Source organism: Danio rerio, chromosome 19, assembly GCF_052040795.2.
Source record: "Danio rerio strain M-AB ecotype USA chromosome 19, GRCz13ab, whole genome shotgun sequence".
Classification (NCBI taxonomy): domain Eukaryota; kingdom Metazoa; phylum Chordata; class Actinopteri; order Cypriniformes; family Danionidae; genus Danio; species Danio rerio.
The window spans coordinates 17,948,735-17,974,388 of record NC_141039.2 but is presented as its reverse complement, the minus strand read 5'-3'; the positions used below and the strand labels follow the sequence as shown (position 1 = coordinate 17,974,388).

Below are 25,654 nucleotides of genomic sequence, written 5' to 3'. Positions count from 1 at the left end.
TTACTGGCAACACTGTTGCCAGTAAATTACTGTATTTGAGATTTACAGTATACAATCGTAAATCAGTTTACAGCATGTTACCGTAGTGTCTGAAAATGGTTAATTACTGTAAAAACTAAGTCAACAGTTAACTACTGTAAACCTTTTAATTTTGTCCTAAATATTTTATAATATAATTTTGTTAATATCATTTTAATACTATTGACATAAAAAGACACAATTACAAAAAATTTACAAAATAAACACTCTTTATTTAAAACATTGGAGATGCTTAAAAATTAAAGAAAACTATGTAAAAACATTACATTTCAATCATTCAAATTATCTTATTTTAAGAAAAAAACATTGAAAATGACAAAACACATGCACATACATGTACAAAAATAATTTAAGTGTCTGACCTGCATATTGTTGTGAGAAAAAAAACAAAAACAATTGTACTTGGTACTACTGACATTAAACCAGACACAACTACAAAATATCCCATTCTTTAAAACATTGATAATGCTAAAAGCATTTAAGGAAAATGTGTGAAAATTACATCAAGCATTAAAATCAACAGATTAAAAATAAATAAATCACACAAAGCACTAGAACATACATGTACAATAATAATTTATTTGTCTGAATTGCATATTGTTGGAAAAATAAATATTTGTAACTATTAGCCTACTCAGAAACAACCCAACTTTAAAATATTACTAATTCTGGTGTCAAATTCTCAACAATGTCTGAATTCACATGTTCAAATGCAATTAATCTTTATTTCTATTGCACTTTTACAATGTAGATCAATGATGTCAAAAGCAGCTTAACATAGAAGTTCTTGTAAATTGAAGCTGCTTCAGTCTAGTTTTCAGAGTTGAAGTAGTACATGTCACTGCTGAAAGTCCAAACACTGAAGAGCAAATCCACCGATCCACCAATCGAAGCCAAGCGAGCCATTGGCGACAGTGGCATGGAACAAACTTTACCGACTGACGAAAGTGTAGAATAAAAGCCCTTGAGAGATACCAGGCTCAGTTGGGCACAACCGGTTCTCTTCTAGCCAAACTTGTGCAAAGCCGCAGTCTAGGCACCGGAGGCTTCAAAGGTCACGGGCGGGTGTTCAGGTTGGCCCAATGGATCAATGCGGAAACTTATCTATCACGTGTGTCTTTCAGGAATCAGTCTCTCACTCTCCACTCCTCCGTTACCACCACAGCATCTGGTCAGGATTTGGCCCAGTCCAGGATTATGGAGACCTCTGGATAAGGAGAAACAGACTAACATAAGCATAGAGGAAGCTTGTTTAAAAAAAATAATTTTATACTGGTTAGTTATTTTGAAGCATGGTAGCTGGGTTGGGCTAGTTTTCAGCTGGTACTGAGCAACTGGCTTTGAGGTGGATTTTGTGCTCTTTGGAGTGTGAAGTTAATCTATATATTCAGGTTATATGTGTATAATCTGCTTGTAGACTTGCATACCATTAAAACAATTGGACATGGGAAATGGCTTGAGGAAACAACTAGGGGTCATAAAAGAAGGGATGAAAAGAGAGTGGTAAAAGAGCCTGAGGTGTCTCAGGAAACAGATGTCAGAGGTGGAATTTGGGGTTAAACTAGGAGGTATCTTGTGTAATATATGGAGAACAAAGGAAAACAACGGATGTAAAAGGGTATTTAAATAAGCCAAGAACAGGAGTGAGGCAGAATTTTTCAGACAGAGATGCTACTGGGGGTCTCCTGAAAGTTCTCCTTTGTTGTCGACAATAAAGTATATTCTTCTGATATTCATAACCTCCAGACTGAGTTTGATTTAGTAAGAGAAGAACCAAGAAAACCACTACAGCTTCTGCTCATAACCAGCTCACTACCATGTTTAAAAAATAACTAACCAGAATATCCTGTTTATTTTTTTCCCTAACAAGGTTTAACAAAAGCATTGTAGCATTTGTGATGGGGTAATTTACTGCAGGACAGATTAGACAATTTGTTTCATGTATTTCTAAAAAATGTATGTATTTTTAAAATCATGTATTTTTAAAAAAGACAAAAATACAGATAAGAATACCATGCTACAATCCACAACCTCTACACAACTATTTTTTTATTTGTTTACCTTGGTTGCTTAATGCTCATGCTTATTTTTAAGTATAAGGCTGTGCTGATCAAGATGTTCCTCCGAAATGCTGTTTTCTTCTTCAGACAAAACCTGTAAGCGCTTCTGTGCCAGTGCCATATCTAAACAGAAAAAAATTATAATGGTAACAATTATGTTAAACCAAATGTCAAGAGTTGTGATAAAGAAAAATAATTAGCAAATAAACAATAAATAGCAAAAAGGTGGTTATCAGCATATTGTATAGAGGTAAATTTGGTTTTATATTCTCAGATTCAGACTTTCACCTTAATAATATCATTTCATAAAAGTGTTATTTGCAAACTCTAAATAGCGAACTTATATTAGCAACCAATGACTATCAAAGTACAACATTGCTCACGGTCAAATAAACAGTGTTAATGTTGATTTCAAGTCATACTGGCATGCTAATTCTGATGGAATATTCAAAGTAACATAGTAAACAGTATAGAGACTTCTAAATGAGCGAATGTGCGAATATAAAACCAACTTTACCTCTATGCATATTGTATAGATTTACGTTAGTGTAAGTAACGTTATTATAGGTTACATCGCGATTTTATTTTCACAAGCTAACGTTAGCGACTCTAAACCAGAGAAAAATAAGTTCACAACAGCTAATATATATAGTATAAATCAATACAAGTTAAACGTTGCACGTTAAAATGAGTTTGAGTTCAATTCGGTGTTAACCTAGCTCAGTTTAGCTAACATTACCATTTTAAGATCGCTTCAGCCAATGTCGCCAAGCAAACAAATGCTAACCAAGTTATAGAGGTGCTCAAATCAATGTCGAGTGTTGTCAGCACAGACAGATGTGCTTTTACCTGGATTATTTGTTGGTCTTTCATTCATATTCTTCTGGGGGAAATTACTCTCCGTCGGACCGTTGTTTTGTGCTTAGTGTCTGCATCCCTCTGGTTCCCTCCTAAACCAAAACCCGCTGCAACACCGGTTCCTATGTAAATAAATAAAAAGATATGATGAGAACAATGGCTAATAGTCATAAACAGTCTTATTTAAAGTAATAGCAGTGTTAATGTAATAAACTAAATAAAGGTAACATCTAAATAGACGTTATATTTCTCAAATGGACGGAATAACTCCAAGCCAGAGAAAATAATATTAGCCAACTTTATACATTACTTTGTTCTATTCTCTTCCACAAAACATTCTGTAAAATGAAACACTGCCTTAGCTTACCATAGTAAAGTTTGTTAAATCCAGGATGTTCGTCAGGCACGCTAATAAATTGTCCTCCAGAATTGCTCCAGGGTCCTCAGACAAAATTTGGCAAATCCTGTGGTGCAGAGTAGTCGAATCTCTGCAAGGTGGCATCGAAGCACTTGTGGAAAATACAGTATAATACAAAAAATTTTACAAAGACAGTAAATCGCTGTATGTGTTGTTCGACGTCACACTAAATTCCCATAATGCAACGGTAAATCCAGTTATTCACTGTAAAAGGAATTTGCAGTATTATACTGGGTAAAATACAGTAAATAACTGTGTAAATTACAGAAATGTCTAACAAACATTTAACTGTATTCTGAGCTTAGAGCCCCTAAAACAGCATGCCAAAATATGCTATATTCATCCATTAAGATTAGATGTAATGGTGAACTCATCAACAAGTAAATACTGAGAAATGTTAATTTGCGCCTGTCAGTCAATATTGGTGGGCATGGATAAATGCACTACCACATCATTCATGGTGTGGATGGCCCCGAAATTGCAGGGTGTTAGATCTAGGTGTAATTTTAGCAAATACAAATAAAGTGATATTTATAACATTTTAATAAGGCTGTGCACACATTATTTTTACACAAATTTCTGATCAATCTGCTTCAAAGTGGACTTAATGCAAGCATGATTTTGCTACCACCATGCTTCACTGTAGGGATGGTATTAGCCAAATGTAATGCCTGGCAGAATTTTGTTTCTTATGGTCTGAGTGTCCTTCAGAGGCCTTTTGCAAAAATTCCAGGCGGGTATTGGATTCTGTTTGGCCACTCTACCACACAGGTTTGATTGGTGGATTTCTGCACAAATGGCTGTCCTTCTGTAAGGTTCTCCTCTCTCCACAGAAGAACGCTGGAGCTCAGACAGAGTGACCATTGAGTTATTTATTACCTCCCTGACCAAGGCCCTTCTCCCCCGATCACTCAGCTTAGATGCTCAGCTTCCAAACATCTTCCACTTACGGATAATGGAGGCCACTGTGCTCATTGAACTTTCAGAGCAGTAGAAATTTTTCTGTAACGTTCCCAGGCCTTGTGCCCCAAAACAATCCTATACAGACAATTCCTTTGTCTTCTTGCTTGGTTTGTGCTTTGACATGCACTGCCAAACCTGGGACCATATATAGACAGGTGTATACCATTTCAAACCATGTATAATCAACTGAATTTACCAAAGGTGAACTCTAATTAAGCTGCTGAAACATCTCAAAAATGATTAGTGGAAACAGAATGTACCTGAGCTCTATTTAGAGCTTCACGGCAAAGGGTGTGAACACATGTACATGTGATTTTTCAGTTTTTTTATTTTTAATGAATTTGCTACAATTTCAAAAAATCTTTTTTTTCACATTGTTATTATGAGATATTGTGTGTAGATTGTGAGTAAATAAATGAATTTAATCCATTTTGGGAATAAGGCTGTAACATAAAAAATGTGGAAAAAGTGAAGCGCTATGAATACTTCTTAGACACACTTTTTAAACTTGACAAAAACTCTCGACAACTGAAAGCTACTGGTTGCTGTATCTTTAATGTGATGTAAAGATTATTATGTGTTATTAAAAACATCAAGGAGGACGCAGCAAAGATGTATCACTTATTAAATTAAAATGACTTTATTATTATTAGCACATTACATTTTAAAAGGTAAACAGAAGGAGGATCTTAAATATAAAATAAATGAATAAATAAAAAGACCACTAGTCTAAGTAGTTTTATTGAATAGCCTATCTTAAACTGACCAGCTATTTTTTTCCCCAGATTTATTTATTTTTTTGCATATACTCGTGTGCGATCGGAAAACAGATTTAATGGTAGCACACCATCTTTACCAGACTCGGGCAAGCTCCGCCTCTCCTTTCACTCTGCCCCAAAGCCCCAGCTGGCCTTCTTTGGGCCAAGATACTGCTGGCCCAGGGGAAGCCCGACTTTGACCTGGTCAGCCCCCAGAAGTGACAGTGGAAACGCCACTAGACCTGGCTTGCTCTGGCATGCTCTGTCATTACTGTGTTTGTCCACCAGATGCCACTGTAGTTCGCCAGCAACTCCCAGCAAACTACAGTGGCTTAAGAACTAGATTTCCATACATTCTTTAGCGCACACACCCGGTCTGTCTTATACACCGATTTGCTACCACAGCTGTCTCCTTTCACCATTGATTACCTGGACTATATATTCAACCATTCATCCTCTGTTTGTTAGTTGGTCGTTGTTGTCTTCGTTGGTATGTGTTCCTGATCTTGCTTTTGCATCTTGCCTTAGTTGTTAAGGTGTAGTTTGAGTTTAATCTGTTTGAGTTCCTTGTTTGTTTATTACTTTGTTATTTAGATTTTTGTCACTTTCACTGCACAAGAAGTCATTAAAATCTCCACTTGGATTCTACAACCTGTTTTTGTTCTGTTTTCAATCCCGTACCGTGACATGCTCACGTTAGTGGAAAGGTGGCTTTGTGGAAATTGTGTGTTTGCATTGAAATGGTTCAATAGCAGTGGCCAAATTTTGAGAATGGGTATAAGCCAAACTTAACTAACTTAGAAGGCTTACTTCACTTAAAATTTGTTAGCAAAATAGAGTTTTTGAGAAGAGTAAATTGTATTTGTAAAGTATTCTTTACACTAGGAGTTTTGTTTGTGCAATATGATCACACTTGTATTAAAAAAATAAAATCTAATCAATTGACCATGTTAAAATCTACAAGGTAAGAAGCTCCCATTTTAACTAATCTGATTGGATCCTATAAAAGTCAGCTGCTTTTTAGAAAATTCATATATTGTGCAAAACAATAATGGTTTGGCAGGTTTTGTTCATGCTAGCTGAATTTCATTCATTTTTTTTTCTAATTCACAAACATATCAAATTTTAGACGAAATGTCTTTCAAAGATGAACCAAATGCATTAAGCATTTCACAGTCACAGTGCAAGATAAACTTCCATGGCCCCTTAAATCTGCTCATTTGTATTCGAATAGCAAAGCTTATCAAACATAAGCCACCTGCCAAGCCTGGTACACAAAACACCAGCCAACTGAATGAGTCATTGTGTGTTTGCTATACGATTTTAAATGAAGCTGATACATCTGTACCGAGGGTGAGCCCATCTTGTGCTACTAAAATAGCCATCTATAATGTGCATAACCACTAAATCGGACTCTTATGGTGTAATATGAAAGATCCAATTACAGGTTGGAATGGAACCTCTCTGATTTTGGTGTCAGACATTAAATCTTTACCTTTATTTCTGTGCTGACATTCATCTCTTGGTTATTATCATTAAAGTTCTCCTTGTGTTTCATCCATTCTCCCATTTCACCAAGTATAAAGTAATAGTTCCCTATCTGTGATGTGTCTCCAGAGAGTGTTTAGCCCAAGCCGCATTAGAAGCAGGAGGTAGTGGTGAATAGGGATGTTCTTTAATCTTCCACTCATAGTGGTTTCTTCAAACATTATCACACCTCTCTGCACACAAATTACTGTGATTGATCCACCTCTGGTATCAGGGGTACTTTAAAGTATCTGCTTTGCAATCACCTGACCTTGTCACCTGCACTAAAAAACAAGCCATATAACAGTCCTTCATTTAGATGCAGGGCAGCTTGTTATTAAACCTCTACCAACATATGATCTCATTAGCAATGAATTGCTATGAAAGTATGTCATCCTGACATGAGATATTAGACTTCCACACATAATCAAAGACTTCCTGAGAAAGTTTTACTACAATGTGTTCATGTTGTAAAATCATATTTTTTTATGTATGAAAATGGCTCTGATCTACTAGTCTCCAATACTTATTGAAGTTGTTTATACTTAGTTTCGTTCTTCCTTTAAGGAGTTCAAAAGAAGTTAAAATGGTATTGCTGCCGTATACTGTTTGTTACATCACTATTCCACCCACGGTACTTAGAGCAGCAGTTAGATGCATATGTGTATGTATTGCTCATTGTTCTTAATAATAAAAAAGTGGTTTAAAAAAGCTTATCACAGTTACATTTTTGCAAGTTCTACAATTCCTCACTCCAGTAAAGTCTTGTTTATATCAGTATAATAACATTTATTTAGCAGCTTTATCATGTTAAAGATGATAAATTCATGACTGTCACTGCCAGTTGTTCTTTAATTTAGCTGGAACAGGTAGGCAGAGCAAGAAAAGAAAGAACCCAAGAAAGAAATAGCCGCAGCAAGGGTTTGAGAAAGCAGTTACAATCGTCTTGTATCTCTTCCTTGACCATGTGATGAAAACCCAAATTTGAGACATTCAAACTAAACACACAAAACTTTAGAGCTTTTCTCACTATACTATAATTGTCAACAGTAGACCACTGATGTACACAAAGCTCAGGATAAGTCCTGATCTTTAAATTCCCTGACTCCTATGTGCCATTGAGCCAGGTTGACACCTAAAAGATATCAAATAACTAGAGGTATTAACTTTTTTTTTCACAGTACTTGGTTGATCACCATCTTGGTTGATTCTATGTGCTGAATCAGGTGAACTTCCACTGACATGAGACCAACGTTTGGAACAAACCAATCAAATTAGCCTGCCAGATTCTCACAAATGGACTGACATTTCCATACAGTGACTGTGTGCTTTTGCTGACAAAGACATGGTTTGGAATTAAAAAAATAAATCTTCATAAAATCAAAAGAAAAAAAAAAAATCTTAGCTACATCATGTTAAAGCCATAATATCTTTCTTTCTGAAGGTTGAAATATGTTAATTCCACTGTGGAATAAAGGGACAGATGCTGCAGTCTCACTTGAGTTTGTGTGTGCGAAATTCTGCTGTACAGTGCTGCGAAAAGGGCAAGATTAAACAAGAGAATTAGACATTAAAAAAACCGAGCAATTGGTCCTTGTTTTAAATTTCTCTGCTGAGAGGTCATATTATGATCTTGGGTTCATCTAATGCAATCATATGATGCGATTTTACAGGTCATTGTTCATCAAGCCTGAACTTTGCAATGTATTGTGGCGCGAAGGGGGGGATAAGGCTTTTTGTTGGTAGCCAGACCAATACAATAACTGGCACACTGCGGCCGAATTAACACAACCTATTGCAATTAGAGCTCGACTACGCCACCCAGTACATTACCTGGGACACAAAACACAGGTTCGTATCTCTGACAATAAGGGAATGAGACGTGGATGTAGAAAAATGGAGTTCCTTTTATTACAATGCACTTCTCATTGGACTACAAATATTAAAATGACAGGCACATGTGCTTTAAAAAGGCACTAGAAGGTGGTTACAAAATACAAAAAACAAATCCTCATCCAACCGCAGGAGCTGGGGCTTACTAAAGTCGGGCAGGCTAGGCACTGGGCCCGAGAATGACCCACAAATTCACACGTGCACACTCTTAAGATTCCAAAAACACCACACAGTGAACTTCAATGCACACAAGTGAGCAAAAGACTAATTCATCAAAAGAGCCACGCCACACAGCAGCCTGACTGCCCGTACTAGGCACCCCCAGCTCCTAGGGAGAGAAGAAAACCACAATTAGGAAGGAAATAAAACACTTAAGGAAACACAATATTAAATGGGCTCACAGGGGTATCAAAAACAGACTACTTGAGCAGCTACCAGCCGCCCAGGGGCACGGAGGTGACAGGCCCCCGCTAAAAAGAATCCCAAATAGTATGTAGTAAAAGTTAGAGCACAAGGTCACAATATTGGAACAGGACAATGCACCAGAATGCAGGTATAGAAGCAAAGCCAAGCAGTCAGTTAGACAGCACTTGCTTTAGGTGTTCCCATTTTTGTAAATGTAGAAAGAAACAAACATCAAAACATATGCAAAACAACAAAAAAACACTGATACAAAAGCACCGAAAATAAATAAACGACAAAACAAAAAGCAAAACAAAAAAACAATTAACAGAAACAAAACGGAATCAAAACTGAATTAACAGAAACAAAACAGAATCAAAACTAAATTAACAGAAACAAAACAGAATCAAAACTAAAGTAACAGAAACAAAACAGCAGCATCCAGCAGGTGTCAAGGGCAGGTGAAGACGCTCAATCCACAGTGCAATCGCTACACGAGATGCCAGTCATCCCTCCGGCAAAGCCAGGCGTCCGTACTAATAACTAACTAGAAAATATAACAGAAATCAGTTTCTACTCCTAGTAGTTTGATATGCACAGAATGTACGAGCGGTAGCGCCCTACTTACCGATTGGGAAGACAGCAGTCACGGGAACGCGCATAAGTGTCAACAGAATCACGAGGGAGAGTTCAGCTCTAGGAAACGCGACTTCTCAAAGCTCACAACGCCTCACAGTAGCCACTCTATGGTGCAACAGCAACCGAACAGACACCAGCCTTCCAGAGCAAGAAAAACTGAATCAAACCCAACACAATTTGAAACGAAAGCGAAAATAAGGCTTAAACAGCCACTACATACCAAACGCACGGCAGTGACACACCCACCAAAGGGAGTCAGCTGGACGATGACGCAACTTCCACTATTCTCCGCCAGGCTTTTATACACCTCTTAACAACCCGCAGTTAGTAATGGGCGTACACCAAGGCTTAATGCAAAACATCTGCTACAGTATCGAACTGTAAAACTTGTTGCCCGAGTTTGCATTTCCAGTCTGACACATTTGCGTGCATATGAAGGAGAAAAGTGCAGTGTTACCGCAGCTTAAGTCGAAAAGAAAATGAATTAATCAAATAATAAATGTTTATATGAACGATTGCACAAAACACCAGGGGCCTCATGTATCAACGCTGTGTACGCACAAAAACTTTGCGCACGCCAGGTTTCACGCTCAGAATCGCTCACGTTTGGATTTAATAACGATGAAATGAATGTGAGAATGTGTGCAGCTCCACGCCAGTTTCATGGGTGGCGTACGCACATTTTTCATGCGTGTCTGTTTTATTTCCATTGTCGATTCCTAGAGGCAGTTGTGTTAAATTGCACTCTACAAAGTGTCATTGAGCCGTGCAATGGCAGCTGTATGAGACAGGTTCATCTAGCAGGTATATAAGGTTTTTTATACCATACAGTTGTCCAGCCAAACATTAAAGCACAATTTGCAGCGGTCGCCTTTTTTCCCAAAGTAATAGGAGCGATCTACTGCACGCACATTGCTATAAAGGCACCATCTGAAGATGAATTTGCATGCGTGAATCAGAAACATTTCCATTCAATAAATATGCAAATAAAATATGATGCACAGACTTATTAATGGTTCCTACTTGTCTTTCTCGTGATAAATAGTAGGCAAAATCTGATATGTCGCGGGGGAAAAAAAGAACGACTTCCTCAGACACTGGATTCGAACCGAGTTCATGCTCGAACGTGTCAAAACATGTTGACATGCGTTTTACGAGCTGCGCCACTGAGACTGTTAAGAGTACTATAACATTTTAAACCTATAAATCACACTATTTCTTTTTTAAATCCACAGTGCGATGTTCAGACCCAACTGTGTTAACCACATCAGCTAAACTCTCCCCACTCTATTTTATTCTTTTGTTGTTAATTCCGAAGGACAAACATGCAAATAACACCGTTTTTCTCTGGTCTACCTCCGAAAGCAGCAACTACAGTACAATTCACATTGTGTTCAAAGATTCTCTTTTTGCTTGCTTTTGCCATTGCTTTTTCGTTTGGTTTTGCCAAAGTAGATTAATTAGCATATTCATATGGGGGAGGAGGCAGGGAGGGGTTTTGTGCTCATGCTTGTTGCGCTCAGTTTCACGTTCATTCGGATGTACAAAAGAATATGCGTGGGATTCTGCGTACGCAGTGTTTCATACATCTGAATTTTTTTTTGCATACACACATTTACAGCTTTGTGCGTACGCAATGTTTTAGTATGATTTCCACGCAAGTCTTCGTACATGAGGCCCCAGGTGCTTGTAGTGGTATACACAAGCTGCTTGCAATTTAAATGCAAAGTTTAAAATAGAAACAACACAAAATTCTAATAAAATTTCATCTACAATTTCAGACATGACAATTAGCCCAGATTTACATTTATCATAGCGGACTTGTTTATACAGTGTAAATGTGCATGTGTATCTATTTCACACTTTTGGTGTTTCAAATTGTCCCCCACTGCTGTGCACTTTTTTATCAGCATCATAGATTTGTAAACAAAATATTTCCTGAATGATCATATTTTTGCTTTTTTCCTATTCATTTAGTTAGTTCAGCACATTACTCAAGTGTTTGACTCGACCACAGTCTCTTAACTCCTTCCGTGTATGCAAAGGGCTGATCTCGCTAGTCAGTTTCAGGCTACTGTAGGTCAACTTGAACAAGTCTTATAACTACTAGATTTACAATAGTGGTCATTCTGACCGCTCTCATATAAGACACCATACTGTCACATCATATTTACATTCAAAGCTTCTATTGAGATATTTCAATTAATAACGAATGCCTGTCATCATATTTAATTAAGCCATTACCCTAAAAATTATGTTTTTTTTTTTTTTTGATAATACAGCCTATTATTATTTAGGCTACAATAGACCACCCATGACTGTCTGCACCTTACTTTTATCTTAACTTTCACAAGCAGCAAAAAAGTTTTTTTCCCGACACTTAATATTCTGTTTTGAAAGACATATGTGAAGTCAAGTTGTTTTTGCCAACAGAAAGTTTTTTGTTAGCCGAAAGTTGCTAAGTAACAGAGGTATACAATTAAAGTCAAACTAAAAAGTGTCAGACATGAAAGTCATGTGGTCATTTTGACTGATATGATAATTGAAGAGGTGATCTACAGTGTATTTTTAAGGCTTGGTTGTGTTTACAACATGCAAAGCAATGCATGCTCAGGCTTCATTTGTAAAAAATCATGTTAATTTTTCAAATACCTTATATTATATTCAGCTACACAGCTAACATGAAAACAAGGCTTTGATTGGTCAGCTATCACAATTTTCTGTGATTCGCGATTTGGCTCCATGTCACCACATCATGCCCCTACAACCACATGCTTTTGCACCGTGTAAACAGTAGCTGAATCAGACAGAAAATGAAGAGCTCACAGCTGAACCTTATGGCTGCTCTCTAAAATAAAATATGTTAAGTTTCTTTCCCATTTGTACTGAATAAGCATGTGTAAGTAATATGAAACATTCACATATCATTTGCAAGTTTATTGTCTGAGATGTAAAATGCACGAAAGCGGCCACATAGAAAGACATTGAAAGCAGGTGCATAAAGTAACACTACACGTGCTGCTGAGCATTGTGGACGTTTAATTTAAATTTTAACAAATAAAAACACTTACAGGTTGTGGCTCACTATCCATGGCTTTGTTTTTTGAAGGATGTTTTAGCCGTATCCAGCACTGAACTGGGAGAGATTTAGGAAGTTCTCCTTTGTCAAATGCTGGCTGTCTATTTTTTTTTTTTTTAATAATTTTCTGCAACATATTTAAAATAACAATGTAAGCACTAATCTCTTTGTGCTGTGTCCTTTGGAAGCCCAAATACAGAAACAGAACAAGCTCTGTAGTAATAGCAGCGTTTGGAATGCATATTAGCTTTTTCTGCTTTTACACTGACCATGCCCCGTTGCTGCGCAGGATGTATGCGCATGGTGAATCCATGTAACCTGAAGCGTTTGTGATCTGGAGAAAGTTCTTGAAAAGTCCTGTCAGTTCTCTCTTTGCTGGGCAGTCTGATCTGTGACTTGGCCTTCCCCTCTATGGCAAACTCCCTATAGCCTTGGATGGTCAGGCTTGTCACAATGGAAAGTTTGAATAAGTTTTGAGTCCAGTATATGATGTGCTAGAACTCAACTGAGCGTCTCCAGCCCATATTCCTCCCAGTTAACCAGGTAATGCAAGTCACAGCTCTGACATCAGGAATCTATCAACCTTCTTATTGTATATGTTGGTTCCCCTTCAATGATGCGTGGAGGAAGTGGGACAGGAGCTAGAGAAGGGTTGGCCGATGTTGACCAATTTGGCATCAGACAATGTCTAATGTGAAACATTGTGATAGACGATGGCATCATAGGTGGGCGGTCATTATTAAATATCAATTAATCCATAATAAATTAATTAATTGTAGCCTACCGTTTTCACTACCTGACCCACAGTAGTGTAATCCTGAGATTTTCAAATGTTTCTATTGTTTCACACCACTGGGTAATCTGGACAGTAATTCACCTCAGCTTTTCTTGGTTTCTTCACCTGGTTAGGACTTCCAATAGATCCTTTTCGCTTATGGGAATTGATGTTTAGTTCAGAACATCCTATGTTTCTCAATTTTGTTCTGTAGTTTGACCTTATATTTTAGACTCATTTTCCAGCAATATTAGCCACTCACAAAGCCCCTTTCTTTTAGGCATGGATGCTTCTGTATCAAAGCAGCAGCTACATAATCAAGATCTGCACGTGAAGGGTATGCCTTAAACTTTAATAGTTCTGAGGCTAAAGCATTCAGAATGTCAGTCTTTAGCTTGGAATTGGGACTCAGAACAGAACCATCAGTTTTATAAGCAAGCTGAGCTTTTTGCAGTCGTATTTCTGCATCAAAGTTAAAACTGTGGTATTGGGAAAATATCAGGCCAAGCTTGACCTCTGACAGAGGATGCAGATTCTGGAGTTGACAGTACAGGTGACTGTGGAGATGAAATTATGTCTGTATCACAGGAAGATACTGAACAGGTCTTATTTTGCTCTGGCACAGATGAAGAAGAGGTACTTGTAGATGCAGGCGAAAAAAAAAAAAGTGTAGCTCTGTCTTGTAAATCCAAAGTTGAACTGAAGTTGACAAAATCATTAAAATCTGGATCTTTGAGTTTAAGTCGAAAATCTTCAAACACACCAAGTTGTCATTCTAACTAAATACACACACACCACTGGAGGATTGTCAAAGACTGATTACACACACTACATAAGCAACATCATCGCAGAGTCTTATTTACTGTAAGTGACATTTTAATACAGTTTCCTCGTCTTGTTTTTCCGTGTTTTGACCCTTGCCAAGTTTGTCTTTTTGTCGCTGTTTTCCGCCTGACTTTCAACCTCTCACCTGTTATTTTGACTACGGCTATGGATTGCCTTTATACATCTGTTTGCACCCGTGTTGACAATAGCTTGCCTGACTTCCCAATAAACCTGCATGTGGACCCGAACTAATTAATCCCCGTGTTACACATTCAAGGAGTCTGGTATACCAGCTGGGAGATTTAACCTTTCACAATTATTTTGAGTTTGGCTGATGTTGCCATTGTGTCAGACTTGTCTGGAAGAGAAAGAGGAGGTGGTTTGAATATGAGTAAAATGTCAGCAAACTAATTTTTTGTAATTGCATTTAACAAAACAGAAATAGAACTAATAAATTTAATTAGATTTTTAAAACTCCATACAAAGATAAGGCTGTTTTTGTGTATTATGGTATTGTACATAAAAAAAAACTACATTCTTAAAAACTTCTTTACTAAATGAAACGTCCCACTTTATATTAAGTGTAGTTAACTACTAAATACTTGCATAAGAAAATACAATGTACTTACTGTGTTTATAATGTATTTGAGAACACTTGTAGTGCTTTTTAGTTGGGATAGAGGTTGGGTTATGGACAAGTTTGGTGGTATGGGTAGGTTTAAGGGAGGGTTGAGGTGTAAGGGATGGTCAACAGTGTATTTACAAATGTAATTACAAAAGTTAATTATAGATTTATAATTATAGAAAGACAGTGGAAGTCAATGAAAAAAAAAAAAAAAAAAAAAAAAAAAAATATATATATATATATATATATACATATATATATATATATATATATATATATATATATATATATATATATATATATATATATATATATATATATATATATATATGTGGAAAAATTTTTTTTTTTTTAAAAAATCCCTTTAAGAGTGTAGGTTTTTATGCAAAACTCAGCACACTGTGATATTCTTATCTTCATATGAAATTTTAAAAATCTTAATTCATTTAATAGTTTTAATTTCTGCTTTGTAGTGTAAATTGTATAAATAGAGTATTACATATAGTATCAGGTATGACAGCAGGACAGCAGTGCTGAAACAGATTAATGCACCAGAATGTTGCACAGAGGCCTGAAGTGTTCAAAGGCCCTGAAGTGTTCTTAATACCATGCACACATTTCTTTTGGCAATGAAAGCCAGTTTGCCTTCAATTACACAAATCTGAGAAATTTCTACAAATTCTGGAAGGCCACAAAGAGATTCCTGGGCAATCATCATGCCATTTCGGTTTACAATGCCATCACAAGAGACATTCTGTGCAACACTGACAGTGGTGATACCAAGATACCTTGAATTAAGGCAAAGCACAACATTCTCTTTCATGACCTCAACCGTAACAGCAGAGACATGTGTGCCCTGTAAGGTTTTTTTTTTTTTTTTCAGGACTGGCTATGTGGTGGTTATATCCCGTCATCAATTGTTGTTTACTTGCCAAAGTAAGGGTAATGTTCTTGAAGCAATTTCTGTGCCTAACTACTTTTTTAAAGTAGCTATGTTTTGCTAAGAAACGCAAAGTCTAAAGAAAAATTAAAAGACCAAAGCAGCAAATCATTTCGGGATAGTGCTTCAGGAAGTGGTGCTTTGGAAGCAGTTATTTTAGAGGGAAAAGCTCCTGATATTTCTCAGAGATCTTGCATTCCAAAAATGCAATGGTTTCATCTGTATGGACTGTAGAAACAACCAATTCGACAACATTCTTTAAGTCAAAAATCAAAAGAAACACAAGTTCATCTGCAGGTACTAAATGCCCAACAATTAATGGCAGTAATTGTAAAAGACACCAATTTTCATGTGCATTGCCACCAACTGATCTTCTGCTTGAAAATGTCTGAGGCACCAACTGAGGTCAATTTGTTTTATCACCCCACTTGTATGGAAAATTACGAATGAGTTTGTTAAGCCCATCAAGAGACAATATCTGTTTTGAAATAAGTATAGCAAGGCACTCTGCTAGCTCAGCTGGTACTATACCTTCAAAAAGATCATGAGCCAAATCCGGAGGGTAGCCCGTTGTTACATTAAAGTAGGTTTTCACTGAAAACACATAGCTTTTTTACACCTATGAAATTTACCTCTTTCTCTCTAGCAAGTTTCACATGTCCTTGGTGCTCTTCTGCTGTCCGAAGTTTGAATTCACCTCTCTTCACTTCTGCGGTATGAGAATTTGCATGAGAAGCTGTACAAAAACTACAGCAAATACTCGCCTGAAAAGTTTTCGATGAATCCAGACATAAAATGTGCCGCAAGATTGTCAGACTCAACACATTGTATGGTTCCTTTGAGGAATGTTCCTAGTTGTTGGACATACACACCTTCTGTTCCAATGTGTGGAGGTCTTGCAAAAGAGGTCGTAAAATTTCCTCAAATCCGTATTTCTTCACGTCTTCTGTCTTGCATAAAACTGCAAGAAAGATAGAAGACAATGTTGACTCAAACACTGATGGTACATTACCCAAAATCCAGTAGATTGCACATGATGAAGGGGGTCGCACTTTTTCCCTCTCTGTCCCATATCTCTCCTTGCTAGCTCCTCTTGTCTTCATGCTCTCTATGCCCTGCTATCCAAACTAATAAGGAATTATGGATTTGATCAACAGGTCTCTGAATGCGATTGAGAAGTGGCGAGTCCTGTGCCTGGCTGCTCTGTCTCTGGAGGATATTGAAGATATTTACCTATTCTGAACTTTGATAACAGGGTTTCTGTTGATGGGCTTATGAGGGGCCCTGGGGTATCGACAATTGATGAAAGGGGTCAGTGCTGCTCAAAACCCCACCAGGCTGGCTGGCTAGATTGAAACGCTGATGAGCAGTCTTGCTAATAATCAGACTGCAATATTAGATCGCAAATTGGAAAACATCGGGGTGAAATTAATGGCTTTGTAACAAGATTTGGCCAGATCTTTAGTAGAATGACGGACATTAAATATATGTGAAACTGGCATATATTGACCTAAAGTTAAAGTATCTTTCTACTCTTTTGGCTTCCCTGTGTTTTCTTTTCTTCGGCCAGACGGCCTCGGGTGGAGAAAAACAACTTCTCCTGGATAGCAAGATAAGAAGACGCTCTGAAATTCCTGCTCCCTGTCAAGGACACCTGTTGGATTCTACAGGCTTACACACATACAGATACATAACTACAGATAAACAATCACTGCCGATCCACTCATCCAAAGGCCTTTGTGTGCTTTCACCCACTGGAGGGGGTAGCCGGGTCTGCGACCAGCTTCTTCATGTCTCCAGTGTTCAATTTCCCTATACGAAAGTGTATGTGACAAATAAAGGCCTGATTTGATTTTAATACCATACACAACACCGTGTTACAACTGAGTAATGATTAAAATCATTACTCATAATTAAAATGATCAATCTAAACGAGCTGAAGAGCGATTGTTGTCCTCTGCTTCCTGTGGTGTTTTCCCAATGCGCATGTGCAGATATGTCTCACCCTCCTGACTCACTCTGGTACTACATAAGCAACACAACCCCATTTCATTCATTTCAATTAACTGAGCTATGTAAATTTGAAAAATTAATGTTTCCTTTAATCTCAACAGAACTCTTTTAATTTTAATGCACAAATGAAAGTGGATTAATTAATTTGAACATGATTACATTCAACAAAAAGCTATATTTCATTTTTTTGAGTGTACATTAGCTGGTGCCAGAAAAGACAAGATTGATATTAATATTTCACACAAATCCAAAATATCACCAAAGTTTAGGTGAAAATGAGAAACGAGACCAAAACAATTATCACTACATAGTTAATTGAGGGCCAACTGTGCAGAGCTGTTTGAAACCCCTAGCTTATTGTTATACCCCTAGTATTGTTTTGGGCAGATCAATTTAAAGCAGTGGCGGTGAAAGTTGATCCTGAAGGGCTGGTGTCCTTGCAGATTTTACGTCCAACGTTATTCAAACACACCTTAAAAAAAAAAAAAAACGAATCAAGGTCTACATTATTCATGCAATTTTTTTAAGGGTTGGAGCTAAATTCCTCATGACAGTGGCCATCCAGTATCAACACTCACCACCTCTGCTTTAAAATAAACACTTAAACATTTTCACACAGGTTACTATTTTCTATACACGTTTGCTAAAAGTTTCAGCATTTAATCCATTTTGTAATGGCATACAGTTTTCTAATACAATACAATCTTGAAGGTTTGTTTTTGAGCTTTGCTGCCTGAAAGTGAGAAAATTAAGATGGACAAACAAGACATGAAACATTTAATCTCATTCATTACAATAATGGTATTCATCTCATGTTCTTATAATATTAGTAACAATACATTTTAAGTAATCTTCATCAGCCCTTGTGAAGAAATTGCAGAGTTGAAACAGAGTTACAAACTAATTTGGTTGATCTTAGGGTCTGCTCCCTATTTACACCTGCATGAAAACAGGAACAGATATCTGGTTTTAGGGTGGACTCATTATTTCAACAATGATGTATATATATATATATATATATATATATATATATATATATATATATATATATATATATATATATATTTTTTTTTATTGCCGCCTATACTGTAATCTATATAAAAAATTTCATGGTGTAATGTTACCCATTTTTTAAGACATTGTAATCTATTCTGTGATCAGCTATGTATGCAATCTACAGAGCAATTACTCAAACTTGTATTTCTTCACGTGCTCTCTCTCTCTCTCTCTCTCTCTCTCTCTCTCTCTCTATATATATATATATATATATATATATATATATATATATTTATATATATTAGGGATGTCCCGATCCGATATTGAAAAAAACTATATCCGACTGCGTTAAAAATCTCCGATATAAGCAGTCCGATACTCTCTAAACTCCGTTACAGCTATTCTATACAGCAGCGTCCAGTGCCTGCGTGCAAAGCCCACGTGATCACAACACTGCTTGCTAGCAAAGTCTCTTAGATTTAACATGCTCTTCACACTAAGTTATGGTGTATTAGATTGCTAGCAATCTATTGTGACGGTAGCACACGCTGACGCTAGCAACAACAACACATCTCTAAAAAGCGATCTTTACATTGTTTTGCATAACGCTGCTAAGCAACATAAGGCACAGAATGGCGACGTAGCACACATCGTGCGAGCCTCAATTCGGTCAGGGCATATCGTGGTTCATCCAGTGTGATACCTAATTCATCACCAGCGCTTCCCACACATAAGACTTTACCTCCGTGGCCTGGTTCTGTGTGTGTGAGAAAAGTCTTCGCCACAGACTCGCGGGCTCTGCTGCTGCAGCAGACCCACAGAGACGCGCTGGACACCTATTATTATTTATTTCATTTTTTTACTTGAACACTCTGAAAGGAACAGAGTCATGTAAAATGCTAAACATTTTTGTTGTTTTCATTGTCTGTTAAATTAGAATAAGTGAACTGAAGTGACCTATTTTTGTTTACTCAATTAAGATATTTTTCAGGGTCTTAATATTTATTCTTTAATTCTTTTTATATATTCTTATGTAAAAGTTAACATTTATGCAACCAATAGTTAATAAACTGCTCGTTTTTTTTCCATACTTACTGTTGCTGACTTGTTTTCAGTTTGATCTACCCGTTCATACATTCGACTCAACAAAATAGGTAAAAATAAAGTTTTCATAATTTGTGCTGATATCGGATTTGTATCAGTATCGGACTGATGGCTGCAATATCGGTATCGTATCAAAAGTTAAAATGTTGTATCGGGACATCCCTAATATATATATATTTATTGCCTTTATTAATCTGGCGTTGCCACAGCGCAATGAACGGCCAACTTATACAGCATATGATTTATGCAGCGGATGCCTTTCCAGCTGCAACCCATCATTGGGAAACATCCATACACACTCATTTACATTCCTACACAACGGCCAATTTAGCTTATTCAATTCACCTATAGAGCATGCCAATTGTCTTTGGATTTGGGGGAAACCTGAGCACCTGGAGGAAACCCATGCGAGCACGGGGATAAGAAAGACACTGACTAATATAAAGAAGAAGACTACAGTTCTTAAATAATGACTTTAAAGCTATAAAATGAGTGGAAATAATCAGGAGATGATCCGTGCTAAACAGCAGCCTCACTTTAATGTAAAGATATTTTCCCACGGGCCACGGGAAACAAGTGGAAAGCAACGATTTGCAGCAGATTCCGGAGCAAATAAAAAATCCCACCGCTTGTGAGTGTATGGCTCCTTGTTTATTTGAAACCTATGTGCTCACATTTAGAACATTTTGTATGTTACAGTGAGCCTGCAATGCATTAAAACTTTTCCTTGCAAGCAACAATTGGCAGTAAGCGCAAATTCTCTTTCTCACGCAAATGCGCGCGGTCAAGCACAATTACTATGTATTGTAACAAATATTTAACTTTATGTTAATAGGCTTAAATAATGGCCTATATTTAAAAATATATTGCTACAAATGGTGCCTATTGAACAATCTGCAGTGGTCACGGCTCAAAAAACGGTATAAACTACATTTAGGCAGTTATTTCCTTACAACACAAAGTCTATCTTGAATAAAAAAGTAAAATTACTGTAAACAGAATTAACACACAGCAATAATACTAAAATCACTGTACCGTACAGTCCATAGATAAAACTACGTATTGATTATATAAAGCGGTCTGAGCCTCCGGTGTTTGTTTTACGACTCCTGGTGCCACAAGTCTCTGTTCCTGGTGACATCTCACTTATCTAGATAAAGACCAGGGATGGGTGACCAGGACTTCAAAGACATTCCTGTCTTCCCCTTTTTACAAACACACACACACACACACTTATAAACTGTATTTCATTTCTGACTTTTCTTACATGTTTAATCCCTCATATAACCCGCACGCCTGGTATTTTTAGGCCTTCTTGAAGCATAAATAATGTAAGGATGTGGGAATTATGTTGATGTACTTTAAAACCCCCCATGTTTGGTACCGATGGGTTTCTGCCGACATTTTACAACACATGATGCGTAGAGCATGATAATAACTCGTACGGCACGCATTCTTTAATGCTCTGATTAATGCCTCTCCACATGTTTTGGGAGGACACTCAAATTTGCATATGAGCAGCATACAGACAAAGGAAGTTTCGCGCTCAAACTTTGCCCTGAAATCATTGGTCGAGCATGCTATGGGGTGTAACAGAGCCCAAGCTTAAAACCTGCCTCCTCCCCATTCTTGAGGCAGAACATTCGCACAATGAACCGCTCAAGGAGGTCACCCCTTTGAGCGGTCTAGCAGAGCTTCTGTGCCGCGTGGCTCACCTGAGCCCACAGTTTCTTATTTTCCAGCAAAGTAAACTCAGTTTAAAGTTGCGATCGCGTTCCCTCCAACCTGTATTGCAAACTCCACGCATCAAGAAAGGACATTTAAGGAGTCCCATCACAACGGAAGACACTTGCATAAAGAGAGAGACCGCAAGCTTAAACTTTAGGTATTTTAGTTATGCGAATAAGCTGTGTCCCTTTTATCAAAAAGGTTTTTTATAATTTTGGTGATCCTTAACGGTGTGTGGAACTGAGGTAGATTTCTATCTGAACCCTCTATTTTGTCGATTTGCTATTCCTCTCTGTTTTTTTATGTTCTATAGACCCGTATGTATAACTATCTACATGCAGTATACCTTTGTTCTATGTTTTATGTTATGTTGTGCGTTTGTTCGTTATATGTCAGACTAGTCAATAAATCCCATTATAATCAAGTGGATTGTATTGTTTGCCTCACAGAAAAAGTCTCTGAAATGTTAGATTCCCCTAGCTGCTATAAGTTGATCAAAACTAATGAATGATTAATCTACTTCACAAGAAGTAGTAATAATTCCCTTTTATAAATGAATGGATCATTACAGAGTCCGCTCGGAAGAGTGGCGGTTCTGGTTATGTTTATTTGGTCAAATTAACAATAAATTAATCCAGAATATTAATGATTAATAATAATTCGTTATTGTTGATAATTCATATTCATAATCTGAGAGTCCGCTTGGTCGAGTGGGCGGAATCATATAAAATTAAATAGTGGTTTAACCAAATTGACAGAAGGTTAAGCCTTAATATTAATAATTAATAAACCGTTATTATTAATTATTAATATTCATAAACTGAGCTAATTTCGTTACATCACTTTAGACGGTATTAACACATAGCAATATAAATAGGAAAACAGTTGTTTTAAATCATCAAGCCCTTCAGTTCCACTTGAGTTCTTCATGACCTCTGATCTAGTTTGGTGGCTCCAGAAAGTAGAGTTACAAAGGGACAGGCAAATGCACTAAACATTCTTATGTTAAGCAATGTATTAACTTTATTTTTTATTCAAATAATCTTATTTTTAAAGTAATGAGAAAAAGGATAAATGTTGATCCATGCTGGGACGAATTGGAAGGCAGAATCTGAATCCATCAATATGTTGGAAAAGTTGGCGGTTCATTCCGCTGTGGTGACCCATGATAAATAAAGGGACTAAGGCGAAAAAAAAATTAATGAATGAATATTACTGAACACCAGAATTACAGTATGTAACAAGGTTCTTTGGGTGGGAAGAAGAAGACAGGGTCAGCATTGAGGTAAGTGACAATTTTTTATTAATGTTTTGTGATAATGTGCTGTGTTGCGCTTAGCATCAAGGGGTGCTGCTTGTCGCTCAGCTTTCTCTCCCGACTGTTCCTCCCATTCTCCTTAAGAAGGGTGTCTCCCCGGCCCAATCACTAGAATAAACAGGTGTTATTTATTATTTCTGATTGGCCTGCTGATTAGCTGCCGGGCTCTGAGCATGCTCTCCCCCTTATTGGGTGTTTGATCATGCTTACCTCCCCACATAGTATTAGCCCTCCTGAATTATTAGCCCATTATTAAAACATTTTTTTTTGTTTTGCCAAAATATTTTACCAGATATTTTTTCAAGACACTACTATTCAGCTTATAGTAAAAAATTAAAGGCTTAACTACAGTAGGTTAATTAGGCAAGTTGGGGTAATTAGGTAAATCATTGTATAACGAAGGTTTGTACTGTAGACAATTAAATAAAAACAAATAAATTATTGAGGGGGCTAATAGTATTGATCTGGAAATGTTTTAAAAATAAAATTAATAAAAAAAATGCTTTTGTTCCAGCTGAAATAAAAACAAATCAGACTTTCACTAGAAGAAAAAAAAGTATTGGAAATACTATAAAAAATGCCTTGCTCTGTTAAATATAAATTGGAAAATATTTGAAAAAGAAACAGAAAGGTTGCAGCTGGAAGGGCATCTGCTGCGTAAAACATATGCTGGATAATTTGGCGGTATATTCCGCTGTGGGGACCCTAGAATAATTAAGGGACTAAAACAAAAAGAAAATTAATTAATGAAAATCTCAGAAGAGATACTAAATTGACACTTGTGTAGAATGATTATGGTTAAGTTTATTGAAAGTCTTTGGTTTAAATAAGCTGTAGAGATGTCTGGAATGGATTCATTCTGCTGTGGCGACCCCGGATTAATAAAGGGAATAAGCCGACAAGAAAATGAATGAATGAATGATATTCGGAATGATGAACGAGGAGCAAAGTAGACCATCCAGGGGATCCAACGACAATCACAAGAAGACAGGTGAACACCCAGAGTAGACAAAGGTGATAGCAGTATACATTTGAATCTATGATATCATCACAGGGGAACTAAAACTTTTCCTCATGTCTGTATCTCTCACGGTCAATGGGATACTCCAGCAGAGAACAACCAGCCAGTTGGACTCTTCCAAAGCTAATTTGATAGCCAGCAGTTCTCAATTCCCAACGACAATTTTTTTCTTTGCTGGTGACTTTTTATTTTGGAAATATGCGCATGTGGAGGATCGCCAGTCTTTTAGGATAGCATCCCACATAGCAAAATTTCTCTGGCCCAGCTCTGGCCCACACAATCAGGTTTTGCTTGGCCCACATGCCGCAGTGAATTACGGTACATGACTGGATCAAATCTGGCTTCCAGACAAGGGCCAAACACAGACCATATCTGGGCCAAGTCTCAGCCAAGTTAATAACTCATAACTGGGCCTGAACTGGGCCAGATAGGTTGGTGTGTCACGATTGCAATGGAATTGATAAACCTATGGAGTGATGCGCTTTAGGCACACTATGGGCACGCTTTTTCTCAAAGTGACCTGATTGGTAGAATTTTTTTTCTTTACTCAAAAATGATTTTAGTGTATTTTAAATGTGGGTCAAGACTGGCCAAACTCACATGGCCCACTTATCAAATTTTTAAATCTGGGGCAAATACTACGTTTTTCATCTGGCCCAAATCTTGTGTGCCGCCTTAAAAACTGTGCCACCTCTGCCAAACCCGGGCCATGTTTGGCCCACATGCTGTATGCCAGTGCCGGATAAATGCCTGCTGTGCCAGCTTTTTGCCAAATCTGGGCCAGAATTCTTTGCTACTAGGGATGGTCCCAACAGCAATGATGGAGGCATGCACCTCAATAGTGAAGGGGAGTTGAGGATCTGGATGGCATAGTTCCCATCCATAATCAAAACTTCAGGTAGAAAGATGTTTTTTGGGAATCAGGGTTCCAGGACAAGTCTTCAGCTTTTGAAGAGGGAAGAAAGTGGAGCTGTAAAATTCAGGATAAATCTGTGGTAGAAGTGTAGAAAATAAAATGATATTTTAGCTAAATCCAGAGATGTATAGTTATTATGAATATATATTGATTACAATTTGAACTGAAGCAAATGAAAGTGAAACTATATTTAGTTACAATATACACTCAGCTTAATTCAGTTAACATGTCTTTATATATTGTTTACAGTAGAGTTTCCAGCAAACCTTTGGCCAAAATGTCAAAATCAAATATGGTAGTGGTAAGGAAGAAAATCATATATATTTAAAACATGATGATACGTAAATGATGACATTAAATTAATTCAATTATTTCTTTTAGACAACATAATTCATCTAACACTATAGAGTCTTATCAAATAACTTCTGAAAAAAGACAATGCTGTCATTATTTTGCAACATGTAACATTAACAAAGCCCTCCTATCAAAGGGAATCTTCAAGCATGTGGTTGTAAAGCTCTGAATATTCATTCAGAAGAACAGTATGTGTGTGGAGTTCAGTGATGTTGGAAATTAGAAGAAAAGAACAGCTTGAACAGCTTTTCAGAAAATGTAAAGTTTTCATCAGAGACATTTTAGGAATCTAATCACTCTTTTCCTTAGAGATGTGATTCTAATTAGCACTGAAATATACATCACAGTCAACTATGTTTAATTAATCATGGAGGCATTTCATCATTTGGAGTCTTTTTTTCCT

The 25,654-nt window shown here is 37.0% G+C and overlaps 2 long non-coding RNA genes across 2 annotated transcripts; both read right to left on the bottom strand.

Annotated features, from left to right (window-relative positions):
* Positions 1-233: 233 nt before the first annotated feature.
* Positions 234-4,815, bottom strand: LOC141378969 (uncharacterized). The gene is made up of 4 exons (XR_015945258.1): positions 3,325-4,815; positions 2,949-3,079; positions 1,829-2,222; positions 234-1,377 (listed from the first exon to the last, which is right to left on the bottom strand). It is a non-coding gene; the product is annotated as an uncharacterized LOC141378969 (long non-coding RNA).
* Positions 4,816-8,511: 3,696 nt separating this feature from the next.
* LOC148679776 (uncharacterized) lies at positions 8,512-9,924 on the bottom strand. Its single transcript, XR_015945259.1, has 3 exons — positions 9,778-9,924; positions 9,547-9,695; positions 8,512-9,465 (listed from the first exon to the last, which is right to left on the bottom strand). It is a non-coding gene; the product is annotated as an uncharacterized LOC148679776 (long non-coding RNA).
* Positions 9,925-25,654: the final 15,730 nt, after the last annotated feature.